Raw genomic sequence first — 23,721 nt, 5'->3', positions numbered from 1 at the left:
CCCAAAAGCTTGTAAAGAACAATTTTTCCAACTATTTAGATGGTCTAATAAAAGATGCCACGTGCACCCAAGGAACCTTGTCTGCCTAAGTCTTACTGCAGGCTTTGTGTGAGGGGTGGAGGGAAATCGAGTCCTGTTACAAACTCCATGCCATGCTAGTGGAGACTTGGAGTGAGAAAAGTTACCCAAATGCTGGGTCCACTTTCCATTCTTGACCTCACTGCATGCCTTCATTGTCCTTCAGGGACTTGTACTACAGTTCCCTGCTGCCTTGTGTTCAGATTCTGATGTAATTACAAGCCTCCTCCTTGCTTCCCCCCCAACTGCATTTAAATCTCTGAAGAGTGAAGTAATTCACCACTTGGAGAACAACTGAGGATGATGAAGGCCCTGCTGTGAGCCTGAGGGCTGTTTGTTCAAGAATGTGTATGTTCCTCCATGCCAAAAAGCTGCCCGACAATGAGAGAATATTTTGATCCCCAGAGTGAATGTTTTCTTGATGGCAGCTCCTGGCTGCGTGCAGAGAGAAACCAAGAAAAAGCTGTGGATGTGTCTGTGGCCAAAAGTTCTGGCATAGCCTTGGACCAGGGGTCCAGGCTACTGTTTCACAGCTTAATTACCTCTTGCATGTCCATGGCAGGATGCCAAGAAGGGACCATAGTAGTGCCAGCACCAATTATTCTCCATACCCCATGGAGCAGTGAGTGTAGCATTTGTCTCTTCTGGGTAGGCATCCCTGCTTGACATGGCCCAAGGCCAAGGGGGAAGACTTGGCCATTAGATAACACCCTGAAGTGGTTGTTTAAAGATCGTCTAGGAGCTGGAAGCTTTCTGCAAGTGGCAGTGCAGTCAGTCTTCCAGTAATCATATACACTGCCTCCTCCCTCCCCGGCCTCCTGAATTCCTTGTTGGCTCGGGGCTGAGGTTTTCACTTCAAACTAGTTAAGCTGCAGGAGGTACAGTAGCAGGTCCTGGGCTGGGATGTTGGGATAATGCTGCAAGCCACCAATTAAGATGTGGGAGCTTTGCCACGTGTAGTGGGCCAGCTCTGTGCGGTGGCCATACTGCTGCTGAGCAGTGTGAGCATCCTATAAATGGGGTCTCTTGGGGGAAAGAGCACATGTTGCTACGCTCCAGTTCAGTGAGCGCCAGGGTCCAAGCCAGGGGAATGCAAGCGCCAGAGGAGCACCAGTTCCTTGCAATGGACCTAGGGAGGAATATGGTGCTGGGTTGTTCCCAGTGCAGCGCTGTTGGTGGAGGGGGTTAATAATCTCTTCTGAGTTGTGCAGCAGTGCATTCATCTATAAGCATTCACTGGACTAACAGGTAGAGTAAAGAAGGTTTTAATCCCCTTTAATGCGACTGGCAAGAATTCAGTCTTCTTGAATAAGCACCGACAGATTTCCACCCCTCCCCCCCAAACTCCCCGACCCATTATTTGGTCTCCCATTTGCCAAGATTTATGCACAAGCATTGTAAATAAACTTCAGAGTTCAGAGGCTTTGGCAGGTCTTCTGAAGAGATCGTCTTGTTGCTAGCTGAGCCACACATTGTGCCAGTACTCTCCAGCCTTGCTTCTGTCAGCTAACATCCTCAAGGTCTTGGCCTGCCCAGAGGTAGCACAAAATAAGCCCCCCACGGTCTGGCCAACCCTGCAGTGCACCAGGGGTCTGAACTGCAGCTAGCTCAGCTTTGAGTACTATGTGAAATAAAGATGTATAAGCAGCTCAGAATGGAGACTCTTCTGGTTAAGCTATACAGGATGACTGTGAACTGCTTGACTACTTTTCTTTGTAGGTATAAACCCACACTTGCCCTAATCTGTCTGCTTTTGGTTATAGTATAACATGCTTGGACAAGCTGATTATATTTTTTTAAATGGGTCACAAATGATTTATCTAAAACATACTGTATTTTCTTTTTGCACTGTAGCTTATCACAGATTTATTACTGAAGCTTGAAATGGTGAAACATAATTAGGACATTCACAGTCCCAAGTTTAGGAGCCACGAGTGATATGAAGGCAGCAGGTAGGGAGGGGGTCTTGAACTTGTCTTGGTCCCAAAACCTTCTTTGGGAACACTGCTTATCTTTACTATATCAAACTGCTGGCTGCATTGTCTAGAAGAAGGGGGCCCACTGAAGGGGGATATAATTAGTAGTATTAACAATTACATCTTTTTCAGTTACTTGGGGTGAATTGTTCAGTGCGACTAGGGATAGAATATTAATGGGTTGGGTATACATAATGCCTCTCGTCTGAGGATCTTACAGCTCCATGCAAACATTGTCAAATTAAGCCTCATAAATAATGGCCTTTAGAAAAGATACCCACCATTGAAATGCAGTCAGCTGTAGGGTTGCATGCAGCAGTTGTTAAACAGTACACCGACTCCTCTTCATTAGACATTCTTGAAGTTGAGGGAGCAGACATGATACTGCAGGCATCTTGTCCTTGTCTCTGCTCACCTTCAATTCTGGTTAGCATTCCTGCCTTGTAATCATGTTGAAACATAATATTTTCTGGTGAGCATAAGTGCTAAATGACTCCAAGTGAGAAATGTTCTCATAACGGCTTGAAATTGCAGGGTAATCCAGAGAAGTAGAATGTAATTACCGGAGTCAGAACAGGGGCAGGATGCTGCCGCTAGCAACTCTGCTGTAACAGAAAATACAGTACAAGCTGCAGTCACCACCCATGGTGGCTGCTTGGCTTTGCAGTTCATTGAGAAACTGCACCCCCAGCGGCATTGTGCCCAGCAGTGTGATGCCAGGGCATTGGTCCAGCACTGATTCAAAGGGAAGCGCTCTACCTGAGGCCCTCATTGCTGCCTCTTTCAAGGTGAGCTTTGCCCAGTCCTGCAGAGCTTGTGAATACTGAGGGGATTGCAGGTCAAAGTAGGGTAGCTCCTAGCTGCCAACACAGGACAGGAGCTGCTTACATATTTTGCTGCTGTATGGAGCAGAATTCCTTTTATTGTAAAAGAAAGCAAGAAACATCTGAATCAATTATTCACAGAAGTAAGGGCTTTTACAATACAGTGCAGTACAGTTGGCTAGACTCGGGCATTGTATGAGACAGCAGTTTGCAGGCTGTGACAAGAGATCTTCATTCTGAACTTTTGCTTTTATTTTGCCCCCCCCCCCCTTACATTCACCCCTCCCCCAGCACCTTCCTTTGTGGCACGATATCACCCTTGATGTTCTTGTCACAAACTGACTGATCAGGGGCCGTCCGTGAGAATGGGTTCTGTTGTGGTTTGAGGGGTAAAAGAGAATAAGAGGTGGCTTTTTGTCGCAAGGGATCCAAGTTGGAAATAGATCCCAGGGGTTTCCAGGAATCTGACTCAAGTGGGTTTCTTCAGCCCACCCACTTCCCTAAAATCCACTTCAGCAAATGCCTGGAATCCCTGTGGATGCATACCCCAGCCATGTGTCCCTCTGCCACTTGGCGCAGGCATTCCTCTTGCACGTTGCACGAGGCAAGCAGCTGTTGATGGCATGATGCAGATGCTGAGAATCAGCCACGAGGCTAATATTAGAAAGCGACATGCCAGAGGAATATTTACAGAGTTCTGGGGGCAACACGACTTCTCTAGCTTTGCACTACACTGATTTGAAGGAGAGGACGTGTCCAAGGTTTTCATAACGTTTCCTTGTTTGGGCCCAAGTCTGGTTTGGTCAAAATGTGTGGGCTTCTCCCTGATCACCTGCGTGCCATGAGCAGTAGGTTTGTGGGTTGGGCTTTGATTCATCTGGGATCATGGTGGGTGTGGATCACTGGGGCTGCCCAAATAGAGTTTCCATTATCTTGGTCCCTGGGCAAGTTTACAGGGAAGGAGATGGTAAGAAATCTTTCAGATGCATCTTGGGGCAGCTCAAATGCTAGGGCAGAGGCTGAGGCTCTTGGGTATAGCCAGCCCCTGATCTTTTGATTTCCCACTGTACCCTGAGAAATAGGATTGGAACAAGTTCCTTTGTACTCGGGACGTCATTCACAGATGCCTAATGCTAGCATTTCCCCTCCCCAGCTGACAGGGGAAGCAGGATGCTCAGAGATCAGCTACTGGCTTTAATATAATCCTCAAATGAAAGATTTTCAGGGACTGCTGAGTGTTGCCTCTGCCTTTTTAACAGCCTTCTGACTCCAGGACAGAAAGATGGTGGACATGGAAACTTCTTGTCAAAACAGCAAACATTTTGCACAGGGAAGCAGCCAGCTGGCTGGAGGGGAGGTGGCTCATTGAGTGAGCAGCAGCAGCATAAATACAGCCAAGTTGGGTTTCCACGATCAACAAAACCAGATTTGCTTTTTGACTTCTATTCCCTATTTTTCTTATCCATATATTTTTTTTTATTGGGACAAATTGCACCAAATGGGAGAGGGGAAGGGTGCTTCTCTTGTTGTTCTGAGGTGCAGCCTGATGGTGATCATATTGATTGTAACATGCAGGAGTGTTAGGGGAGCTGGTTTAAGTTTACCTCAGATGTAGAGAACATTTGGATACAGGTCTGCTTAATGCTGAACACTTTTCTGAAGGGTCACAGGTTGTATCTGAAGAAGCATCCAAAAGTTGGGATGCATCTTCAAAGAAGTTAGGTGACCTGGGGTTGAAGTAATGAACTAAAACTTTCTTACAAGAAGGATCTTTCTCTGCATTTTCTGCCCTGTCTTGGCCAGAAACACAAAGGAAAAGTTTGGCTCATGGTATTTCAGCAGTGCTGCTTCCAGCTCTCAGGTGCCTGCGAAGGCCTGGAGGGCAGCTATCTGGACCTCACAGGACCAGAGCAGAGCCTCCTCTGAGCGGAGGAACTGTTCATGGCTTTTCTGCCTCCCACCAGATTGGTTTGCCCAATTTTAGCTTAAGCCTGGGTCTCTGATCTCAGCCTCTAGCGACGCTTATTCCTGACAGAGTAGCACAGACAACTATAGAAGCCATGAGACCTGTGAGCAGGCAGGATCTTTTCCTGGCATATAGGTAATTCATGGAGAATCAGTAAATTGTGAAGGTGAGGGAAAGGGAGAAGAGAATTTTTTTCTGTGACTCTGGGAGCTAGACTCTGGGAATAGCCCCTGACCTTGCCCTACTTTGGACACAGTATCATCCAGGGGTCTCTAGTCCTAACTGCTTAGGTCCCCCCTCTTGCCCCTGGGGGCCAGCAGCAACTACAGGGCAGAGTACAAGTGTTCTCTGGCACCAGGGCAGCCTGGGAGCTTCCTGTGTTGCATAGGAGGGGAGGCCCTGGTGGGGGTGAGGATAGCAATGGCAAGCAAAGCATTGTCCTAAGACATGGGAGATGATCGGATGCTGGCAAGGCCAAGGGCTGTACAGGTGATCTGAAGAGGCTTGGGCCACGCAAATAGACAGAGGCTAGAAGTGAAGAGGGTCTTTGGCACCTGCAGCAGCAGGGTGCCTGTGAGTGCCCCCGTCGCCACGTTCTGAGCCATCCGGAGCCCAGCCTAGAACCGTGCCTCCTGGAGCTGATCTCCCAGTCCGCTCACTGTAGTTGCCAGCTTTTGGCTCCCACCCATTCAAATGGGTAGAATTACCCTTGGAGCAACTTGTTTTATCTTGAGCCAGGCCAGGAGCTACTGCTTTCAGCCCATCAAGTGCCTGCAGAACTGCCTCTGGTAATGGGACTTGAAGCCTAGGTTGTGTCCCAGTTTGCCTGTTTCCCCTCTACCCTCCTACGGGCTAAATAGCCCATTTCCAAGGGGAATAGACCCCGGGCGGCAGCAGCAGCAGGAACCAAACCCTGGCCTGGGATATGCTGGAAATTCAAAGACAATGAGGGAGGCTTCAGACCCTAGAACCACTCCAAATATTTACATTACTAGCTCTAACATTTAAATGACTAGGCAGTGTGCTTACAGCTGGCCAGACAAAACCACTGTCAGTGCTCTTCCTCTTCCTTCTCACAGACAGCACTTTTTCAGTCATTAGACAGACATGGATCTGAGGACAAAGATGGAGGCCTCTGGATCCTTTCTCTTCTGCATTCCACTTGAATCCAGTCTTTCTTCTTAAGGTTGCTTGGCATGTGTAAAATGAGGTGATGAGTTGGAGAGTATTTCCTGGGGGGAGCGGGTCCACATGTCCATCAGAGAGGATGATGCTGGCTTTCTCAGCAGAGGGACCAAAGACTGTACGTGTCTGACTCGGTGGCTGCCCTGCCTCTCTTTCCTGATCCCCATCCAGACGTGCTTACAATCATACTTTGTGCCTGCTGCCTTTCCTGTAAGATTCCTGCATCCTGCTGGGTGTTACTTCAGTCATCCCTCTGCCCTGTCTTGGCCCACACCTGTAGAGTTGTCTGATTGCTCTGTTGCTAAAGTGCAGGACCCTGGATACGCACTGTCCAGCAGAAATCTGTGCTGTTGGGGCCACAGTGCTACCAGTACCTGACTTGGTTGGATTCCTACCTGTGAGTGCTGGGCTGACGCACATGTGTGCGGAGGGATGTTCCAGCACAGAGCACTGCGAATTCTGGGGTTTCTCAGCTCTTGTTTGAACCAAGCTCCAGCTCGCTGTTCTTCTAGCTACCAGTGTGACCTTTGCCTTTGGAATAGATGGAGCCCATTCCCTCACCTGCTTTTTCCATCTCTAAATGCCTCTTAGTTTGAGGTGTTACTTTAAGTGCCGTGCTGGCCTGATACCTATCTGCACATACCCCGGTTTGTGTGATGTGTTGCTTTATGACTGACATAGCTGGCTTGTCCTGAGGTTGCAGCTTGAGTGCTGCTGAGCAGCGCCAGATTATGACATGTTGAGGCCCTAAACTATGTCCAGCTTAAGAGGCCCCATGTGATAAAAATAATACGATGTATGTATATTTTTGTCATATTAGAATGAAAATGTTCATATTTAGAGAGTCATTTTTCTCATATCTCCTTTATCTCCTTTACTTACCAGCTGATTATTATACAACTTGATATCGAGTCAAGGTTTTTTTTCTTATGTAGAGAGGCCCCTCGTATTGTGAGGCACCAAACTGTATCTTAAGTAGCTTAAGCCTAAATCTGGCACAGCTGCTGAGGCAACGGGGATGCAGCAGCTGGAGTTGGCCCAAGTCCTCCCCTGCTAGTCCAGTCACTTCATGCTGTGAACCAAGCCACTGTGAGCATTGTTCATTGGTACATGTGCTCCCTGGCTTGGCTTATGACAGCGGTGGCTTAAGTGCAAACTTAGAGTCACTTTTGCAATGAAGACAAGCCCTAAGGCCAGGTCTCTGTGGACTCTTTCCTGATGAGACTGCTGCTGATGCAACAAATCTTTCCCAGTTGGGCAGACCAGAGAGCAGCAATTAGGCAGAATAGATCTGTCAAGGGTGGACCTGAGTACTGCTTCTCTCAGTGTTGCCCTTAGAGCCGGGCCCTGGTGCGCTCCAAACTGCAGTTTTTTGCTTGATCAGCAATCTCTGCAGTGCCCCACGCAAGGGAGTAAGTGGGGTTTATTCTGTCATAGTGGCCCTGGGATCAGGAGGGAAGTGATGTAGCATGCACCTTAAGTGCCTGTCCTGCTGATGGAAGGTGTGAGGATAATTATAGTGGTTGGTACAAGTGCTGCTACCTGTGCTGGATTTGGTGTGCCTGAAACCTGACCTGAAGGGACTGTGCCCAGAGTGAGATGGGAGTACTGTCTTCATGGTCCTTTCAGTTTTCTTCCTCTCATCTCCTTGTTAGTGCTGACGGCATTAGAGTGAGGCACATAAGGAACAGGCCATTCCAGTCCCTATTCCAGTCCTATAGTCCCTATTCCAGTCCCTATTCCAGTGCTACAGATAGAGCTGAAGAGGCTTGGGTGGTGCAAATAGTCAGAGGCTAGAAGTGAAGAGGGTCTTTGGAGCCTGCAGCAACAGGGTGCCTGTGAGGCCCCCATAGCCACTCGTTCTGAGCCCAAGTGGACTCTGAATACGACTCTGAAATTGCCCTTTTCCCCCATCCCTGAGTCAGCTCCTGGACTGGAGACCCCACATCCAAACTATTCTGCAGCTGGTGGGTTGCTGGGGTTTGGAAACCAGATTCTGCAGCATAGCCCCAGTTCCTAGTAACGATCCTCTTGTGGAAATTCAGAAAGAGCATTGCCAGACTCCAGGAAATAAGGCAAGTGGATGTAAATTTCAGGGCAAAGGACCTTGAGAGAGTGTCCCGCTCAGTCTGCCACTCACCGGCCAAGTGATGAGTAAAGCCCCTCTTCTCTTCAAACAGACTGTGTCACTTGAGTGGACACAGCAGTTATGTAGCCTTTTGATCCTGGTGACATGATGTGATCTGCCCATAGGGGAGGTAGAGTATGCATGGGCGAGTAAGCACGGTCATGGCAAATGGAGTGAAGTCAGTGAGGATCGGGACAGAAATTCTTGCTGCCCTACTGCAAAAATCAGAATTTCCTTGCTAGGTGTCGGGGCTTGAATGTTAAATTGCTGTCGGAAATATACATGTTGAACGAGGCAAAAGAGTTGTTCTAAATCTTGGCCTGCACTTTCCTTTTAAGTGGCTTTTAGTTCACTGGGGAGGAAAGGAAGAGAAATCCCTCATTATTTCTTGGCACCAGCTGTCGGCCATCAGGGTCTTTGCACATGCTCGCTAGGTTCATGACAGTGCCTAATTGCAACGCTGAAGCTTCCCTTTCCGCATGGAAGCCTGTGCTGGTTGGGATGTTTAACAGGAACCACTTGACCAGTGGGTTGCTTTCACCATCTACCCCCTTTCTCCCTCTGGTGGGTTGCCTGGGCTGTTTAGGGAAAGTGGCATGAGGGTGTGTTTATAGTGCTGTCAAGCTCTGTGGGGCTTGTGTACATTTTCCTGCCGCTGTGAACAAGCTGTCTCAGGACCTGAGCGCGACTTCTCAGGAAGGCAGAGAGGGCTGTTAAAGATCCTGTGGGCTTTTCCCAGTTGTCCTCCTTTCCCCTCTCTCACAGCTACTGGCATGCCACTGCCCTGCCTCTCTTATCGAAGCTCATCAGTGAGATGAGTTTGCCCAACTCTTTGGAGTCCTTGAGGGACCTGTGGGAGTGAATTGGCCTGATTAGTAGGGAGTGTGAGGGCAAGATGGAGCTGTGTTGGCAGAGAAGGGGTAGGGAGGGCTCCCAGGGGTGGAATAGCAGGGGGCTACAGGCCAGATCTCGGGAACACCAGCAGAGCTGTGTTGTAAGGCACATTGCAATGCTCCTGTCCACACTCCCTTTGGCTCCTGCCAGATCTCTTAAGTCATTCCCTCTCCCTTGTATTTTAAAAAGCAGTCGTGTGGTGCCTCTGCCTATTAAGGCATGTTGTCAAACACAGATTGAGTCATTTAAACTATGAAGGCTGATATAGTCTTGTTTCCAGTAACAGGCATCAATCCTCTGTCAGCCAAGCCCCACCACCCACTTTGCTTGATCTTGACACTTTTTTGCACCCACGCCTTCCCTTTTAGGATGCACGAATCCTTGCAGCATCGCCTACCTCAGACGATGGGTTACCTGCTGCTTCATACAACATACAGCCTCAGTGGCTGACTGGCTCAAAGCAGTCATTGCTCATTAACCCTTTGTGGCTGTTATTCCATGAGTGCCCAGCACAGCACTGCCAAAGCAAAGGTTGATGTATGACGTTTTGCAAGAGAGACCACAGTGCTGGTGACCTTCTGGCCATAAATTAAAAGCACAGGTGAGGTTGAAAATTCACCTGCTGATGAATCTCTAAAAGAACAGCATGGCTAGCAAGAAATGCTGGGAAAAATTAAAGGAAACCCCCAAGCCAATCAGCATGTTTTTTCTTATTTTTTTTTCCAGTGTTTCAGTAAGATCTTTTAAACATATCTTAATGTACACAGCTGGCTAGTAAGAAATGTCTAGCCATTTTCCACTAGAGGCCCTGCGGTACTAAGCACTCACAAATGTCTGCAATTCCTCCTGCAGAATTCTTATAAGACATCTCCAACATTATGGTCTTTTTATTACCTCTGTTTCTAGAAGATTCTTTAAATGACTTTCTTTCTGCACCTTTTGTCTATATGCCTGAAAGCACTTGAGAAACATTAGTGAACACGGACTCATTGTCTCCCTGGGAGGGACAGAAGTATCATTGTCTGTATTTTCCAGGTGGGCAAACTCAAGCACAGAGTAGGCAAGTAATTTGACCAAGGTCACCCAGCAAGTCAGTGTCAGAGGTAGTTTTTGAATCCCAGGGGTTGATACACAAGGTTTAGGGAACCAGTGAAATTACCTGTGCCGCTACAGAATTGTTGTAAACTGCATTGTTTGGATTTGGTAGCATTTTGCCTTTGGGCTATGAGTATACAAACTGCAGGGTGCTGGAGAATTAAGCCTAAAATGTTTTTATATATTTAGTATCATGAAGGGAAAGCTAGGAATTTGACTTGATCTGCATGATGGCTTTGATCTACATAATGTCCAAAAGGCCATCTGGAAAATGATGCAATGGTTACTATTGCTTTGAATGTGTCACATGGGTTATTACAAGTAATCGTCATAACTGAAATGAATACACATGAAGTTTGTCTTAGTGATCTTGGGTTCATATCAGATATCTGAGCTTTTATTTACTCCAAAGTTTTCTCTATAATTGCATTTCTATTCTCTGTTTACGTGGTATCACTCTCAATACTTAGTGATGGTCCTGCCAGGGGGCTGGTGCGTGGAATATGTTTGTCAGCTTGCAGACTACACTGAAGCTGTGTTAGTTCCATTTTGAACCTCAGTAAAAGGACTTGTGATGTACACTTGGTCCCTGAGAGCAATGCCCACATCCAAGGCACATGCCACTGAAGTCACTATACCGCTCCAAGCCATCGGGTCCTGTGTTCCCCTGGCAGTAAACTGCTGTGGAAAGAGGGAGCTGTGTGGTCTCCTGATCCAAGTAGCATCCAAAAAGTTCTGAGTTCTGTTCTTGCCTCCTACACTGATTTAAGGGGTGAGTTTGGGAAAGCTGCTGAACTTTCCTGGGTTTTTTTCCTTGTATGTAAAATAGAAATGATAATACTTCATGGGGATGCTTTGAAGATAAGTTACTGACTGTCTGTAAAGCACCATGGGGAGGTAAGGTACCATCACTAAGGACATGCGTATGCTGTCTCTGAGCCTGCAAGTGCCACTGAGAAGCTTGCTTACCCACTCAGCCTGTGCCAAGCTCCAGAAATTAAACAGTATAGCTAACTTACAGCAGCTTGGGGCACACCCAAGGCAGAGACCCTGAGAGCAGCTCTGATCATACTCGTGGTCAAGCTAAACCACTTATGCTACCTAATTTTTGAGATTTGGTGTGTTCTGGGTGGAAGTGAGCGAGTGGGCAGGCTCTTCAATGGAGCTCTGGGGCCCAGCATAGAGGAGACATAGTCAAGCTCGATGCTTTGGTGACCTGATTTGTGATGCTGACTAGGTGTCTTCGTGTCTGCTAGTGGTAACTGTTTTTTAAAAAAAAGCTTCTGGCTCCAGTTTTTTGTTTCATGACTTGTAAATAGGGGTGCACCAATAGAGAATTTTGGGGCCAATACCAGTGGCCGATTTTTAATGAGCCATATTGGCCACTACTGATCTGATTTGGATATGCAGATGGGCAGCTTGGAGAGCAGCCTCTGGCTGGTAAGTCTGTTGTGGGGGAGGGAAAGGGCATACGGGGGGCAGATCAAGGTCCCTGTGGTGAGGGAGGGAGTGGGGCTGGGGCAGAGGCAGGCACTGCACAGCCAGGGTGAAGTATGGGATGTAGCCCCAACTGCTCATTTGGGGGGGTGACTCCCGCTGCTGCATGCACCCCAGGAGGGCATGGGGGTGTGTGGCCCCGGATCTGTGCATGGGGCAAGGGCAGGCGGGGGATGGGGCTGGGGCCAGGGCCAGCGCTGGTCTCTTCCTTGTGGGGGGTTGGGCTGGGGCTGAGCTTGGGATGGGCAGTGGCAGCACTGGGAGGGGGATATGGAGAATTTGGGGATGGCTGCAGCCCCCCACATAGCCTACCTCCCAGCGTTGCCACCACCCACCCTAAGCACAGACTGGCCCAAGCCCCCGTTGGGAAGAGCCCAGCGCTGGTGCCCCAGCTCGAGCTTGCAGCAGTAGCCTGCCCTTGCCTCACACGCAGATCTGGGGGCACACACGCCCGCCCTCCTGGGGTGCATGCAGGGGCAGTAGCCACCCCCCCCCCAGTCTTCTGGACAAGCTGCTTGGGGCTCCATCCTGCACTCCGCCCTGGTTGTACAGCACCTGCCCCTGCCCCAGCCCCACTCCCTCCCTTATCGCGGGGGCCTCAATCTGACCTCCCCTGCCCACCACGGCCCTTCCCTCAGTCAAGATTTACCAGCCGGCCCTGGTTGCTCTCAACATTGCTGGGCTGTGCTCTTGGCCACCTGCACGCTGAGGCTGCACACATGCATGGGGCATTTATCAGTGGCATTATTGGCCACATCAGCCAAAAAAAGCCGCTGCTGATACAGTCAGTTTTCCGGTACCAATCCGATGTGGTAACAATGTATCAGTGCACCTCTACTTGTAAGTGTTACGCATTTGTGAGAGCGTGTTACAGGTTTCCTTCACTGCAGTGTCCACAAATGACAGAACTTCTGTAGCTTTATCTAGGGAGCTTTGGCTCAAGCTGTGATAGCTTATGGCCTTCGCTCTGGAGGTCCCTTGGTGAGTCTCAGACAGTATGGTGGCCCGTAACTCATTAATATTGAACTGGTTTGCGAAAGACATGCATGCGCATCACTAACATAGTATCTTATAACTTAGTGGATCTAATAACTCCTTCCCACCTGGAGGGTATCATAGCCCTTTGCTTCATCTGGTACTAAAATGCAACCATAAACCAGGATTTCTGTTTAGGAGAATAGATGCAGGGGTGGGCAAAATGTGGTCTGGAGGCCGGATGCGGCCCGCCAGGCCATTCTAACCGGCTCACGGGGCCCTTAAAAGGTTTAGAAAATTAATACCTATCTGCCCCTTGCTGCCTGTCATGCGGCCCTCCACCCAAAATAATTGCCCACCCCTGGCATAGAGGAACCCTGACAGAAGCCTACGACAGGACATGCTGGAGTTTGCTGTGGCCAGTTGAACCCACAGGAGGCAATGAGATGGAGAGATGTCATGATTCAAACTGAAGTGTGGCCAGAAATCTGGGTCTGATACCCCACCCTTCATGAGAAATATCTGGGCTTTTTTACTGATCATGATGGTTAGGATCTTGATTTTTTTAATCTCATTTGAAAAATGATATCTCCAGTAATCATGCCCGCTCCTTTCTCTCCCCACTGAACGCAAGGTCACCATCTGGTAGCAGTTTAAAGGAAAATCAATGTTCTAGAATAATGCCATTGTATATTATGAAATAAACAGGTTAACTGTTTCTGGCTTATTCCCATAAGAGTCTTTTGTGTCTAAAAATGAAACAAAAGCTTTTAGTGCTTAGGCAGGCAAGCAAACATAACCCCAGGTTACAGAAACCATGTGAGGGGTGAGGGATGTTTAATGGGAAGCAGTTTAGTTCTGCAGTCTGCAGAGTCTGTGGCTCAGGTTGTGAAGCAGTGTAAGTCCTGTAGGAAGCAGCATCCCTCTGTTTGCTTTGGTCTCCTCTGGCGCTTTGTGAATAGAGATTTCCTTGTGTAAAACATCCCCTTGGCTGTTACATGATGTCTTTTGTTTAAAAGATATCCTCAGTTGTTAACCTCTGCCTCCTTGTTCTACTGGTGTCATCCAAGGGGTTTTCCTTCCACATAAAGAAAGGGAGCTCTTTACTGATGGGCACTGCATCATACAGCATATGCTGGGGGTGTGGGGGAACCTCACTAGTGATTTATTTAGTAACCAAGGAAATACAGACCCTTGGGATAGGAGCCAGAGAGCCCACCGATGTCACCAAGAATCCTTCCTTTGTCTTCTCTGGGTTCTGGATCCGGCCCATCATCTTGAGGAGATGCATATTCCTGGACAAATCCTCGTGCCTTGTCACTTGCCAGTAGCTTCTTAGATTGAACTCAGCTGTTTTGTAAACTACTGGGATGCGTACCAGACGTTTGTCCCTTGAACCTTGCTTTCTCTCTGCACGATCCACAGAGGATGACCTAATCCTTGCCTCGGCACGTCATGGTGTGTGAGGGTGGGAGTGACTGAGAGGCACCAGTACCAGCGTCATGATGCCCTTAGACTGCAGCAGTAAGCAGGCAGTGCAGATGGGCTGGGAGATGCACAACAAATGTAGGTTGTCACATCTCTAGCTGTATATGCATTCGTGAGGCTTTGCAGACATTTCCTGCAAGACGCATTTCCTGACCATAATGCCTGCAGTTGCAAGATCACGTCCTGTGTCTAGACCTTGCGGGGCTCAGCACGTGCTCCTAGAGATCGTTTCACTGACCAGGCAGTGTGAGCATGTGTGACTGAATCACCACAACAGTGACACTTCTCTACGTTTTCCCCGCATGCAGCACACGGCCCTAAGAGTGACTAGCAAAACAGAGAGCAACTTAATTGAGACAGGGTTTGGTAGTTGCTTCATCAGGTTGGAAGGATTCATGGAGGAGGTGGGTGTTAAAGAACAATTTTTAAGCGGAGAAAAATCCTGAGCAATAACGGGAAGTGATGATACCCACACTGCAAACCCATTTTCTCACCTCTGTCAAGAAAAGTCCTAAGGGTAAAGTTTCCTTTGAAAGGGTTCAAAGGCCCTGCTCAGACATGCAACAGCACTTGCTGTAGCAAAGGAAACTGTGGGCCCCATTTCTGTCTGAATGTGCGCTTCCTTTTGGGGGCAAAGTCGATGCATTTATTGTTAGTAAACCAAATTGTTGAGAGCAGGGTCCTTTCAGGAAAGAGACAGCTTTTTCTCCCCCTCAGCATCATGACATTTTTAGCTGGGACTCCTATCTCCCCCTGGGTGCAGGGGAAGTGAGGCTGAGGTTCTGCTCTGCTCTGCCTGCCCTCTCCTTGGGATAGCGCAGCTTAAAAGGCAAAGAAGCGTGAGCAATATGTATCCCCCACGTAGGGGATAGTAAAGGGCAGGCCAGGATGTGCAGAGCGAAGGGAGTGTGTAGGAGGATTCAAATGAGGGAGAGTTTTTGCTGAGTTGCAGATGCTGCATAGCAGCCTCCCTGCAATGCCATAGCACCTGCTGGTGGTCAGGGCAGAGTCTGGTGTTCAGACACCCTTAGGCACAGCTGGAGTTGCTCGTGTTTTCTCTCTCTCTCTCCAAAAAAGATGTTTTCTATTGACTTCTATGTTTTTGTTTAACCACAACGCAAAACAGCTTAGAGGAGAGTGAGGAAGAGGAAGAGTTGCCCACCGTGTCTCCTCCTGTTGTCAGAAGCATTAACAATCCATCTTTAAGAGCCCCTGGCCACACACCAACATATCAAATCTGGTCCCTCCCACAGGACCAGATGTAAGAAAATAAATTTGCTGAAAAACACGATTGCTGGGCTGGCTCAAGTGCACTTGTTGGAGCTGCTCCACATTGTTGCATAGAATACTTAGATACAGAAACCGAGAGAGCAAACTTGTGTCGAATCAGGTGCTTAGTACACGCTCCCAGGTCCTGAGACCCCTGGATTTTAGTGCAGAGGTTCCCAAACTTTTTCTTATTGCATACTCCCTTCCAGATTTACCAGCTGCCCGCGTAACCCTACCAGCATGTGTTTTATCTTTTGACTCCTTAACTGCCAATTATTATCACAATGAAAATTAAATCTACCATTCCACAATTTCTCCCGGCTAGTCCCCAGGGTGTCTTGCATACCCCCAGGGGCACACTACGGTATGAGAACCCCTGCTCTAGCGAATGGCACTTATTGGCTCCGAGTGGAACGGGAGAGATTGCACTCGAAAATGTCCTGTTTAGTCCCTGATGATTAAGGCCTATGTCTTGCCTCTTCAGTGCTGAACCTGGCTTGCTTTTCCCTGTGCTGTTCTTATACATGTCCCCAAATGAGACACTTAATTTTGTGTCAGATAGAGCACTTCTTGCCTAACAAAATGCAATGCTTTTGGTTTTCCTTGCCAAACCAAACCAAACTAAAACAAAATATTTTAAAATTCAGTTTAATCCAAACCAGTTGTTTAACATTTTCTTGATTCAGCACACTTATGTATTTGCCCAGCATAGCTCATGATAACAGCAGTGACTTACATTCACCATCGAACCCTAGGATTAGACTGGACCTCCAAGGTCATCTAGTCCAAACCCCCTGCACAGATTCAGGATGCATTGGCCCTAACCAACCTGTGACAGATGCCTGCCCAGCCTTTTCTTGAAAATCTCAAAGGATGGTGATTCGATGACTTCCCTATGCGGCTTGTTTCGGTGCCCTGCTGTTTTTATAATCATGAAGTCTTTTTCCCAAGATTTAATCTAAGTCTGCATTGCTATAGTTTAAACCAGTGCCTTATGTCTTGCCCTCTGTTAACAAGGGACAGCAGTTTTTTTCCATCTCCCTTATGGCCTCATCTCTTGAATATTTGAAAGCTGCCATCATACTCTCTGCAATCTTTCTTCCTTGGAATGAAGCATACCACGTTCCTTCAGCCTTTCATTTCCGAGGCTTTACGACATACAAGCAGGCCTAATTCAGCCACCACTGCGAGGGAGCCATTTCTAGGACAGAACATGGCAGCAGGTTGACAAGGCGCAGCAATGTTAAGGAAGCTGTTTGCGGTTTTTAGGGTGAGTCCCCCACTTGCACGGGTGCAGAAAACACACTTTGTAGGGGTTTGTGCTCTGCATAATTGAGCAGCAGTGCGAGATGCAGGAGGCTTCTTCCCTGGTAAAGTCGGGAAGGAAAAGTATAGCATGGAAGTGCAGGGGAAGTGGATTTAGGTTGGCTGCATGAGCTGCTCTTGAGCCAGCTGTCAAGGAGCATATGTCTTGTGAAATAGGAGACTGGGTTGGGGACCCAGGGGGAATAAAGCATTAGCCATTCTGCTATAAGAGACTGTGTCGACTCGGTCTCCTTGGGAGCCTGCTGTGCTGGGTGCCTGGGAAGGGGAGCGCAAGACCTGCCTTCAGGGCTGATCTTCAGCACTGGCCGCCCTTTAGCTGTTGTTGTTTTAATTAATAAGCCAGCTTCCCTGCAGGAAGCCAGGAGGTGGGTTGCCTGGAACAAGGGCTGTTTACTTTCCTTCTCTTGGCTCTGGGCTGGGCAGGCTATTTTTAAACCATCTTTTTTTTTCTTTCTGACTTTTTTTTTTTTCTGGGATTGTTTTGCTTCCTGAGGTCTTCATTCACCTCCCCCCCCCAACTCTTTCCTCACTCAGCTGCTCTGTCCAGATAGTAAAGGAGAGGTGACGCTGAGCAGGAAAGAGAGAAACCAAGGCAAGCAAAGCCACAGAAAGGTGAGGAGGTGATGTGCACATGTTTGCTCAACAGGCCGAGGCAGCTGCAGAGCTTGAACAATGCATTGGCTTTCATCTACAGGGGACGTGTGAGGCTTGCTTGCCACAGGCAACTCTTCCTGGCCCCCGGGAGCATGGGAGCTTTGGCCATGCAAGGACTGTATTGGAATCGGGGTGAATCCCTCAGATGTCCTCTGCTGCCTGCCACCAGCAAGCCTGTTGTAGTTTGTCTTGTGTCCTCTGAACCGGCTTCTGCTTTCCCGGAGGCCTCAGATGCCCTGAAAACCTCGCAGTTTGGGTCAGCAAGCTCTCCATCTGCTATCTCATACCCTATGATAGGGGAGGCCTGTGGCATTAGCTGAAGTGGTGCTAATGGGTTCTAGATTCATTTCTGCAAAAGCCAGTGGAAGAGGAAAAAGAATGAGATCTGATCTGTGGGCCTCATTCAAAGCCCAGAGGAAGGTTTCCTGCCAACTTCATTTATCTCAGTGTGCTTTGAACCAGCCTGCAGAATTATAGAGCTGGGCTGTGACGTCCTACTCAGCAATACGAGTCCTCTCTAGCTTTGAGGAACCTCCAATGCGGAAAAGCAACTCAACACATTGCCCCTTGGCACTGTGTATGTCAACTCCCAGCTGGCTAAATCCCCCATAAACTGAGCACTTTGGTCCCAGTAGTTGGGATTTCCTTGTGCTATGCAGTCAGCTGCCAGGCCTGGGTAGGTAGTAGAAGGACATGCCTGTGGCAAAATGATTAGCAGTAGAGGGCTTCTATGCCTTTTTGGGTAGTGACATCATTTGGGGATGTTGGCTGCTTCACTTCGGGGAGGAATATTTGGAGAGAACCGGGTATTGCCAGGGCAGTGCAGGAGCCTGAGTGGTCGGTCCCAGGTGTTCTTCTAGTGTCATCATCAATGAGAGATGCAGAACTGGCAGCAGAAGGTCCCGTGGCTGTGACTAGAATAGCCAGGCCTGAAAATAGAAAATACCTGTTTCAGTCCCAGTCTCATGAGAACAAGTCTAAGAATTTCAGCAGGTGACTCCAGTGAAAACCTTCCAGTTCATCCTGGGAACAAGGAGCAAGTGAAATGAAGGGAAAGCAACATCCTCCTGCAAGGTTTTTCTTAGGATTTGCATCCTTGAGTGTTCTTCACCCAAGTGACATCTGTAGTACAGTAGATGGCACTTTCCCCCCTGAATTCATGCTGAACCAGCAGCGTTCCTACCTTATGCTGGACTGCAACCCTGCTGCAGGGAGTGGCATCTCCCTAGTGAGAGGCAAGGGAAGGAGCCTGACCAGCAGCAGTTGTTAAAGATCCCATGACACTATACAGGAACCAGGGCGTTAACAAATGCCAAATGCCAGCGCAGGAGATGGCATTCTGCCACTTGCTATAAATTAAAATGGATACGCCTCTTCTTTGCTGCATGTCCAGAAGTGCAGGGCAGCATTCGTATGTGGTGCTAAACAACAGCTGTATTCTACCCCAAAGATGCCTGCGTTTCAGTGGTGGGGGAAGCCACATAGCTAATCTAGCCTTCTAGTGATACAGCCCCCCATTGCCATGGCACTTGGAGCGCTTGGGGGTGCAGCGTGTGGTCAGACGACAGGGTGTTACTTGTCTCCTCACTTTACTGGAGTTCTTTGGTGTTTCCGTATTTCGTGTGGGTGCTGTGGCATACACCTCAGGGCTTCCCTCAAGTCATCACTTATCAGTTATTGCACACTTGCTTCTGTTGACAGCAGTAAAGGCTTGGATGCTTTCTGAGTGGTGGTTTCAATTGAGCAAGACACTTAACCTCTCATGAGATAATGCTCTTCATTCTGTGGCAAATGCAGTATGTAAGCAGTCATTTATCTTAATTGATGGCAATGCACAAATCAGAAAGGCAAAGTATAATATTGAAATAACAGAGCCCTGTTCCCAGGCTGCAGTCAAGCTGCTGATCTTTGGCCAGTGCGGCACTGAAGCAGGCTTGCTTAGTCTGTGCTTGTGGGGCCCTTATTACATTTGTACAGTACAGTGCTAGCTAGCACCCTGGAGCCTGATAGGGACCTGTCTGTTCTGCTGTAATAGTAAAGCTGACAAAGCATCCTGCAGCCCATTATCATGCACAGATCTTGCTTTTTCTTCTGGGTTTCATAGGGTTAGATATGTTTCCTTTTTGGACTGCTCTGCTCTTTTACAGCCCAACTTCTGCACAGGCCCAGTGTTGTACAGGGAGCCTGTAGCAGGCCCATGAGGTGAATGGAGATCTCCACAATCCTAGTCCTGTGCTTGAACTGCACCTTGTCCCTTCATCACCACTCCAGGGTAGCAGAGGTGTCCATGGTCTTCAGCCTCTGCAGGCTGCCCTCCTGTCCCTGCTCTCATCCCCAGTGCTTCCCCCTACTCTGCTACTGGAGGAATTGTCACCAGCAGGCCAGTCCTAGGACCTTGTTGACTCCCAGCATTCCCACTCTGAAAGACTGGGTGCTTTATGAATAAAGCTTGTGACAGCCCAGGGATGGGCTGCTGCAAAGTGTCCAAGAGTGACACTGGCACCCAACCTGTGACCACTTTTTGGGAGATTCCCACAGCCCAAGCTGCACGAATTGCTTTGCAGTGCCCCTTATTAAAGGTGATTTGTTGTAACGAGAGGCTTTAAGCTCCTGAGCCCCTTCCCAGTGGGGCCTGCAGCTGCCCTGGGCTCCACAGGCCCTGGGAGGTGGAGCCAAGGTCATAGAAGAGCCTAAGCAGGTGATTTGTGCCATCTTAGAATTATACAATCACAGAAAATTAGGGTTGGAAGGGACCTCAGTAGGTCACCTAGCCCAACTCCCTTCTCAAGCAGGACCATCCTATGCTAGATCATTCCAGCCAGAGCTTTGTCTACCCAGATCTTAAAAACCTCTAGGGATGTAGTTTCCACCACCTCTCTGGGTAACCTGTTCCAATGCTTTATTACCCTCCTAGTGAGAAATTGTTTCCTAATATCAACCTAAACTTTCCTTGCTGCAACTTGTTCTGTCATCTGCCACCACGGAAAACAGTTCAGCTCCATCCTCTTTGTAGCCACCCTTCAGGTAGTTGAAGGCTGCTATTAAATCCCCCCTTGGTCTTCTCTTCTCCAGACTAATTAAGCCTCATTCCCTCAGCCTCTCTTCATAAGCCATGTACCCAAGCCCCCTAACCATTTTCCTTTCCCATCTTGTCCCCCTCTTGTATAGACTATCTTTGGATTCGCACATGCTTGGCAGCATACTCTTCCCATGCCCTTTCTGTTAAGCCTCTGAGCATGGCTGACTGAGCCGAATTGATGTGCAAGAGCTGTGATGGGAGGCCAGAGCCTAAGTTAGCTGGGGTGGAGGATAGGGACAGCAGATGCCTTTGATTTCCCATTGAATTTGGCCCTGAGACTTCCACCGGCCTTGAAACATGAGGCTTGCAGAAGCTCCAGGTTTTGCCAGCAAAGCACGCAGCTTAGCCCAAGCCTCAAACCTCACTCTGCTCCTTCCAGATTTAAGCGCATGCATGGCTGTCTAATCTGCATTGGTCTCCACCATCCCCCCCGCCAATGCAGAAGAGTGCCTGGTGCTGTGCTGAGCAGCTGCATCCCCATCCTAAATCCCCACCCTCCAAATGTGTCTCGCAGCAGGGGAGATTTCCCAGCAGCCAGCTCCAGCGTGCTGCCCGGTACACTGCAGCTTGAGGGGGTGGCCTTCTCCATAGAAGCATAACTCCCGAACGCTGAGGCAGCTGCAAGTCAGCAGATGCAGTTTCAATCTGCTGACAAAGCGGCGCTGAGGTTCCTGCCACGTGGAACGGTTTCCTGACCCCGTAGGCTGCAGAGAGCTGGAGCAGATGGTTCCCATTGCCAAGCGCGGAGGCTGCTCCTCTGACAAATGCATGTGTCAAAGGGATTGAGAGTTCACAGGCCTCTCGGCCTTCTCTGCACTCAGGCACTCACGGACCCGTTTTCCACAGGAGACGGAGCACAAGGCAGTCTCTTGTTCTTCACTGGAAATGCTCTTAAGAGTTTCCTGAAGAGGAGTGGAGGGGAAAGGTGGCCCAGATCTGAGAGTGCTAGAACAGCATGGGGGGAGCTCGGCTGCCATTTCACATTGTGTGAACCTGGGAAGTCACTTAGGTACTTATAACCCGTTGCTTTTATGAGACCATGGTAGTGCAGGGACAGATGGAAACCTGGGGTAAGTGGACCTGTACATATAGATAGTCCCTGGGAATCCAAGTGTTTGCTATACAGGGCTCTCTCCTTCCCTGTGAAGTCAATAAGTGCCTCATAGTTCAGGCAGGCACGTATGCTTCTGGGGAAGGAGGGCACAAGGTTGTTTTTAAGGGCAGATCTTAGCAGTGTGTGCATGATTAGTGCACACCTTGGTATCATCACACCTGAACCTTGGCTGTTTGTTACTGAGCGCACAGACAGAAGTGACAGTTTTTGCCTGATCTGGCCCCAGGAAGTGGTCTACAGCTGTGACCAAGCAGAAGTGCTTGGGTGCAGATAGCTTTAAAAGGGCCTGATCCCGTGAAAATCTGAACCCTTCTTGCACGAGGGTTGAGATGAATAAGCTCCAGATCAGTGTGTTCTGTAACTTGCGTCTGTGGATCTCCCAGCCTGCTCCTATTTTCAAAATGGGAGAGGGGGAAAGGGAGCAAAGGGAATTTTGTCTGGGTTTTTTCAGCCGGCACGGGAGGGTGGAGCCAGGTGGATTGGAGCTCCTCTGAAGTGGGGGGCTCCACTTGCCTAATCTGCAGCATTTGGGCTAGCAAGTGTGCCTGAGTACAGCGCTTGTGCCCCAGTCTGAAAATGCCGCATCCTTTGTTCCTGTCCCTGCAGCTGCACTGGAGCAAGTGGCTATGGGATGCTGCAGGAACTCGGGCAGCTCTGCAAGGTTTGGAAGGGATTGTGCAACTGTGCTCTACCTTTGCTTGTCTCCACACTTCTGCAGAGGTCAGACCCCAGGAAGCATAGTTTGGTGCCGATGCTCCCCACCCCTTCCCTTTCCAGTTTCCACTGGTACATGGCACCAAGCTATTTTGTGTTGCAGGCAAGGGGGCTGCAATGTGCTTCTCTTTGCACACAGGCTCCGTGGCTAAGAGTGCTTTAACATCGGAGTTTTGGGGGCATACAAAGGCCAAGCAAAGTAATGGGAAGGCTCTGAGTTACTCTTTCCTCCTCCCTTTTTCCTTATTGGCTTTGAGAATTCACGGTATGCTCCCTTGGCTTGGCAACCTGGGACTGGAGGGGCCATCTAGACTGGAGTCAGAGACATTCACTTTGGATGCCCATTTCCTTAATAGAGCTAATGGAAGGGGTGGGCAAAATGAGTCACATCTGGCTGTTCTAACATGAACCAGGCCAAATGACTGGGGCTGATCCTGGGTAACTAAGGGCTGGGACCATCGGTCAGGTTAGAGGAGACATGAGTTGGCAACAGTGGCTCCATTGCTGTGCTTTTCTTCTGAGTGCCTGCAGTTCAAGTCTAATGACCCCGGGTCCTGGAGACTGTGATGCTTATGGTTTTCCCATATAGCTTTCTGGTTTTAGAGATTTTTTTTCTTGCTTCCTGCATAGCCCATCATGTAGGGAAAGCTGTCTCTGTGTATTAAAGGGACCACAGGAAGTGGTCTGGGTCCCTTGAGACAGGACATCAATGACATGAAAGAGCTTCATTTCAAATAGCACACAGCTGTAGGGTGGTGTATGTGCACAGATTACTGCCACCATGGGCTGGAGCTGAGAGACAAAATGATGGTGTGGAGACATAGTGTTATTATAAGTTGATTAAATATAAGTATTCTGTCCTAAGCTCATGCTTGTGAGGCCCAGACATGCTGGGTTTTGTTGCTGGCTCTTTATAAAATCAGGTACATTGTTTACCCTCTCTGATCCTCAGGACATGGGCAAATGAGTAAAAAAAAAATTATAGCAAGTTAAAAGCCTGGCTGACTTGCAGCACCTATCCATGCGTCCAGTCTTACACTGCAATAAGTGGAAACTACACTTCCCTCAGTGCACTAGGGCTAAGTTACTACTGCTTAGCTTCCACTTATCACTGAGTAACAGTGGGCACATACACAGTTACCATGTCAGCTGTTCTGCAGTAAATCCATGCCCTCTTTTTAACTGATTGAATTTATTCCTTTGTACATACCCTCATTTTTCCCATCGATACAGTGAGGACTATGATAGCTTGTACTGTATTAGGGCTTTCTGAATCTTTTTTTAAAATGCTTTGCTTTGTTACTAAAACATGACTTAAGCTTTTCTCTTTCCCACCCTTCTTTTTCATTGGCACGTGTGCCTGGGCTTTCTGGTCCCCATCTGGTCTGGATGCTTTAATGAGGGTGGATTTGTGTTATTTTACTGGAAGGCATCCCCTATATTTACTTTTGCATCCTTT

At 48.6% G+C, this 23,721-nt stretch overlaps 1 protein-coding gene across 3 annotated transcripts in view; it reads left to right on the top strand.

Moving 5' to 3' along the window:
• SEPTIN9 (septin 9) overlaps positions 1–23,721 on the top strand; it is a 237,846-nt gene that overhangs the window by 109,795 nt on the left and 104,330 nt on the right. The window lies entirely within an intron of this gene.

The sequence above is a fragment of the Alligator mississippiensis genome, chromosome 8 (genome assembly GCF_030867095.1).
Source record: "Alligator mississippiensis isolate rAllMis1 chromosome 8, rAllMis1, whole genome shotgun sequence".
Lineage (NCBI taxonomy): Eukaryota > Metazoa > Chordata > Crocodylia > Alligatoridae > Alligator > Alligator mississippiensis.
This window is presented reverse-complemented; position numbering and strand designations above follow the sequence as displayed.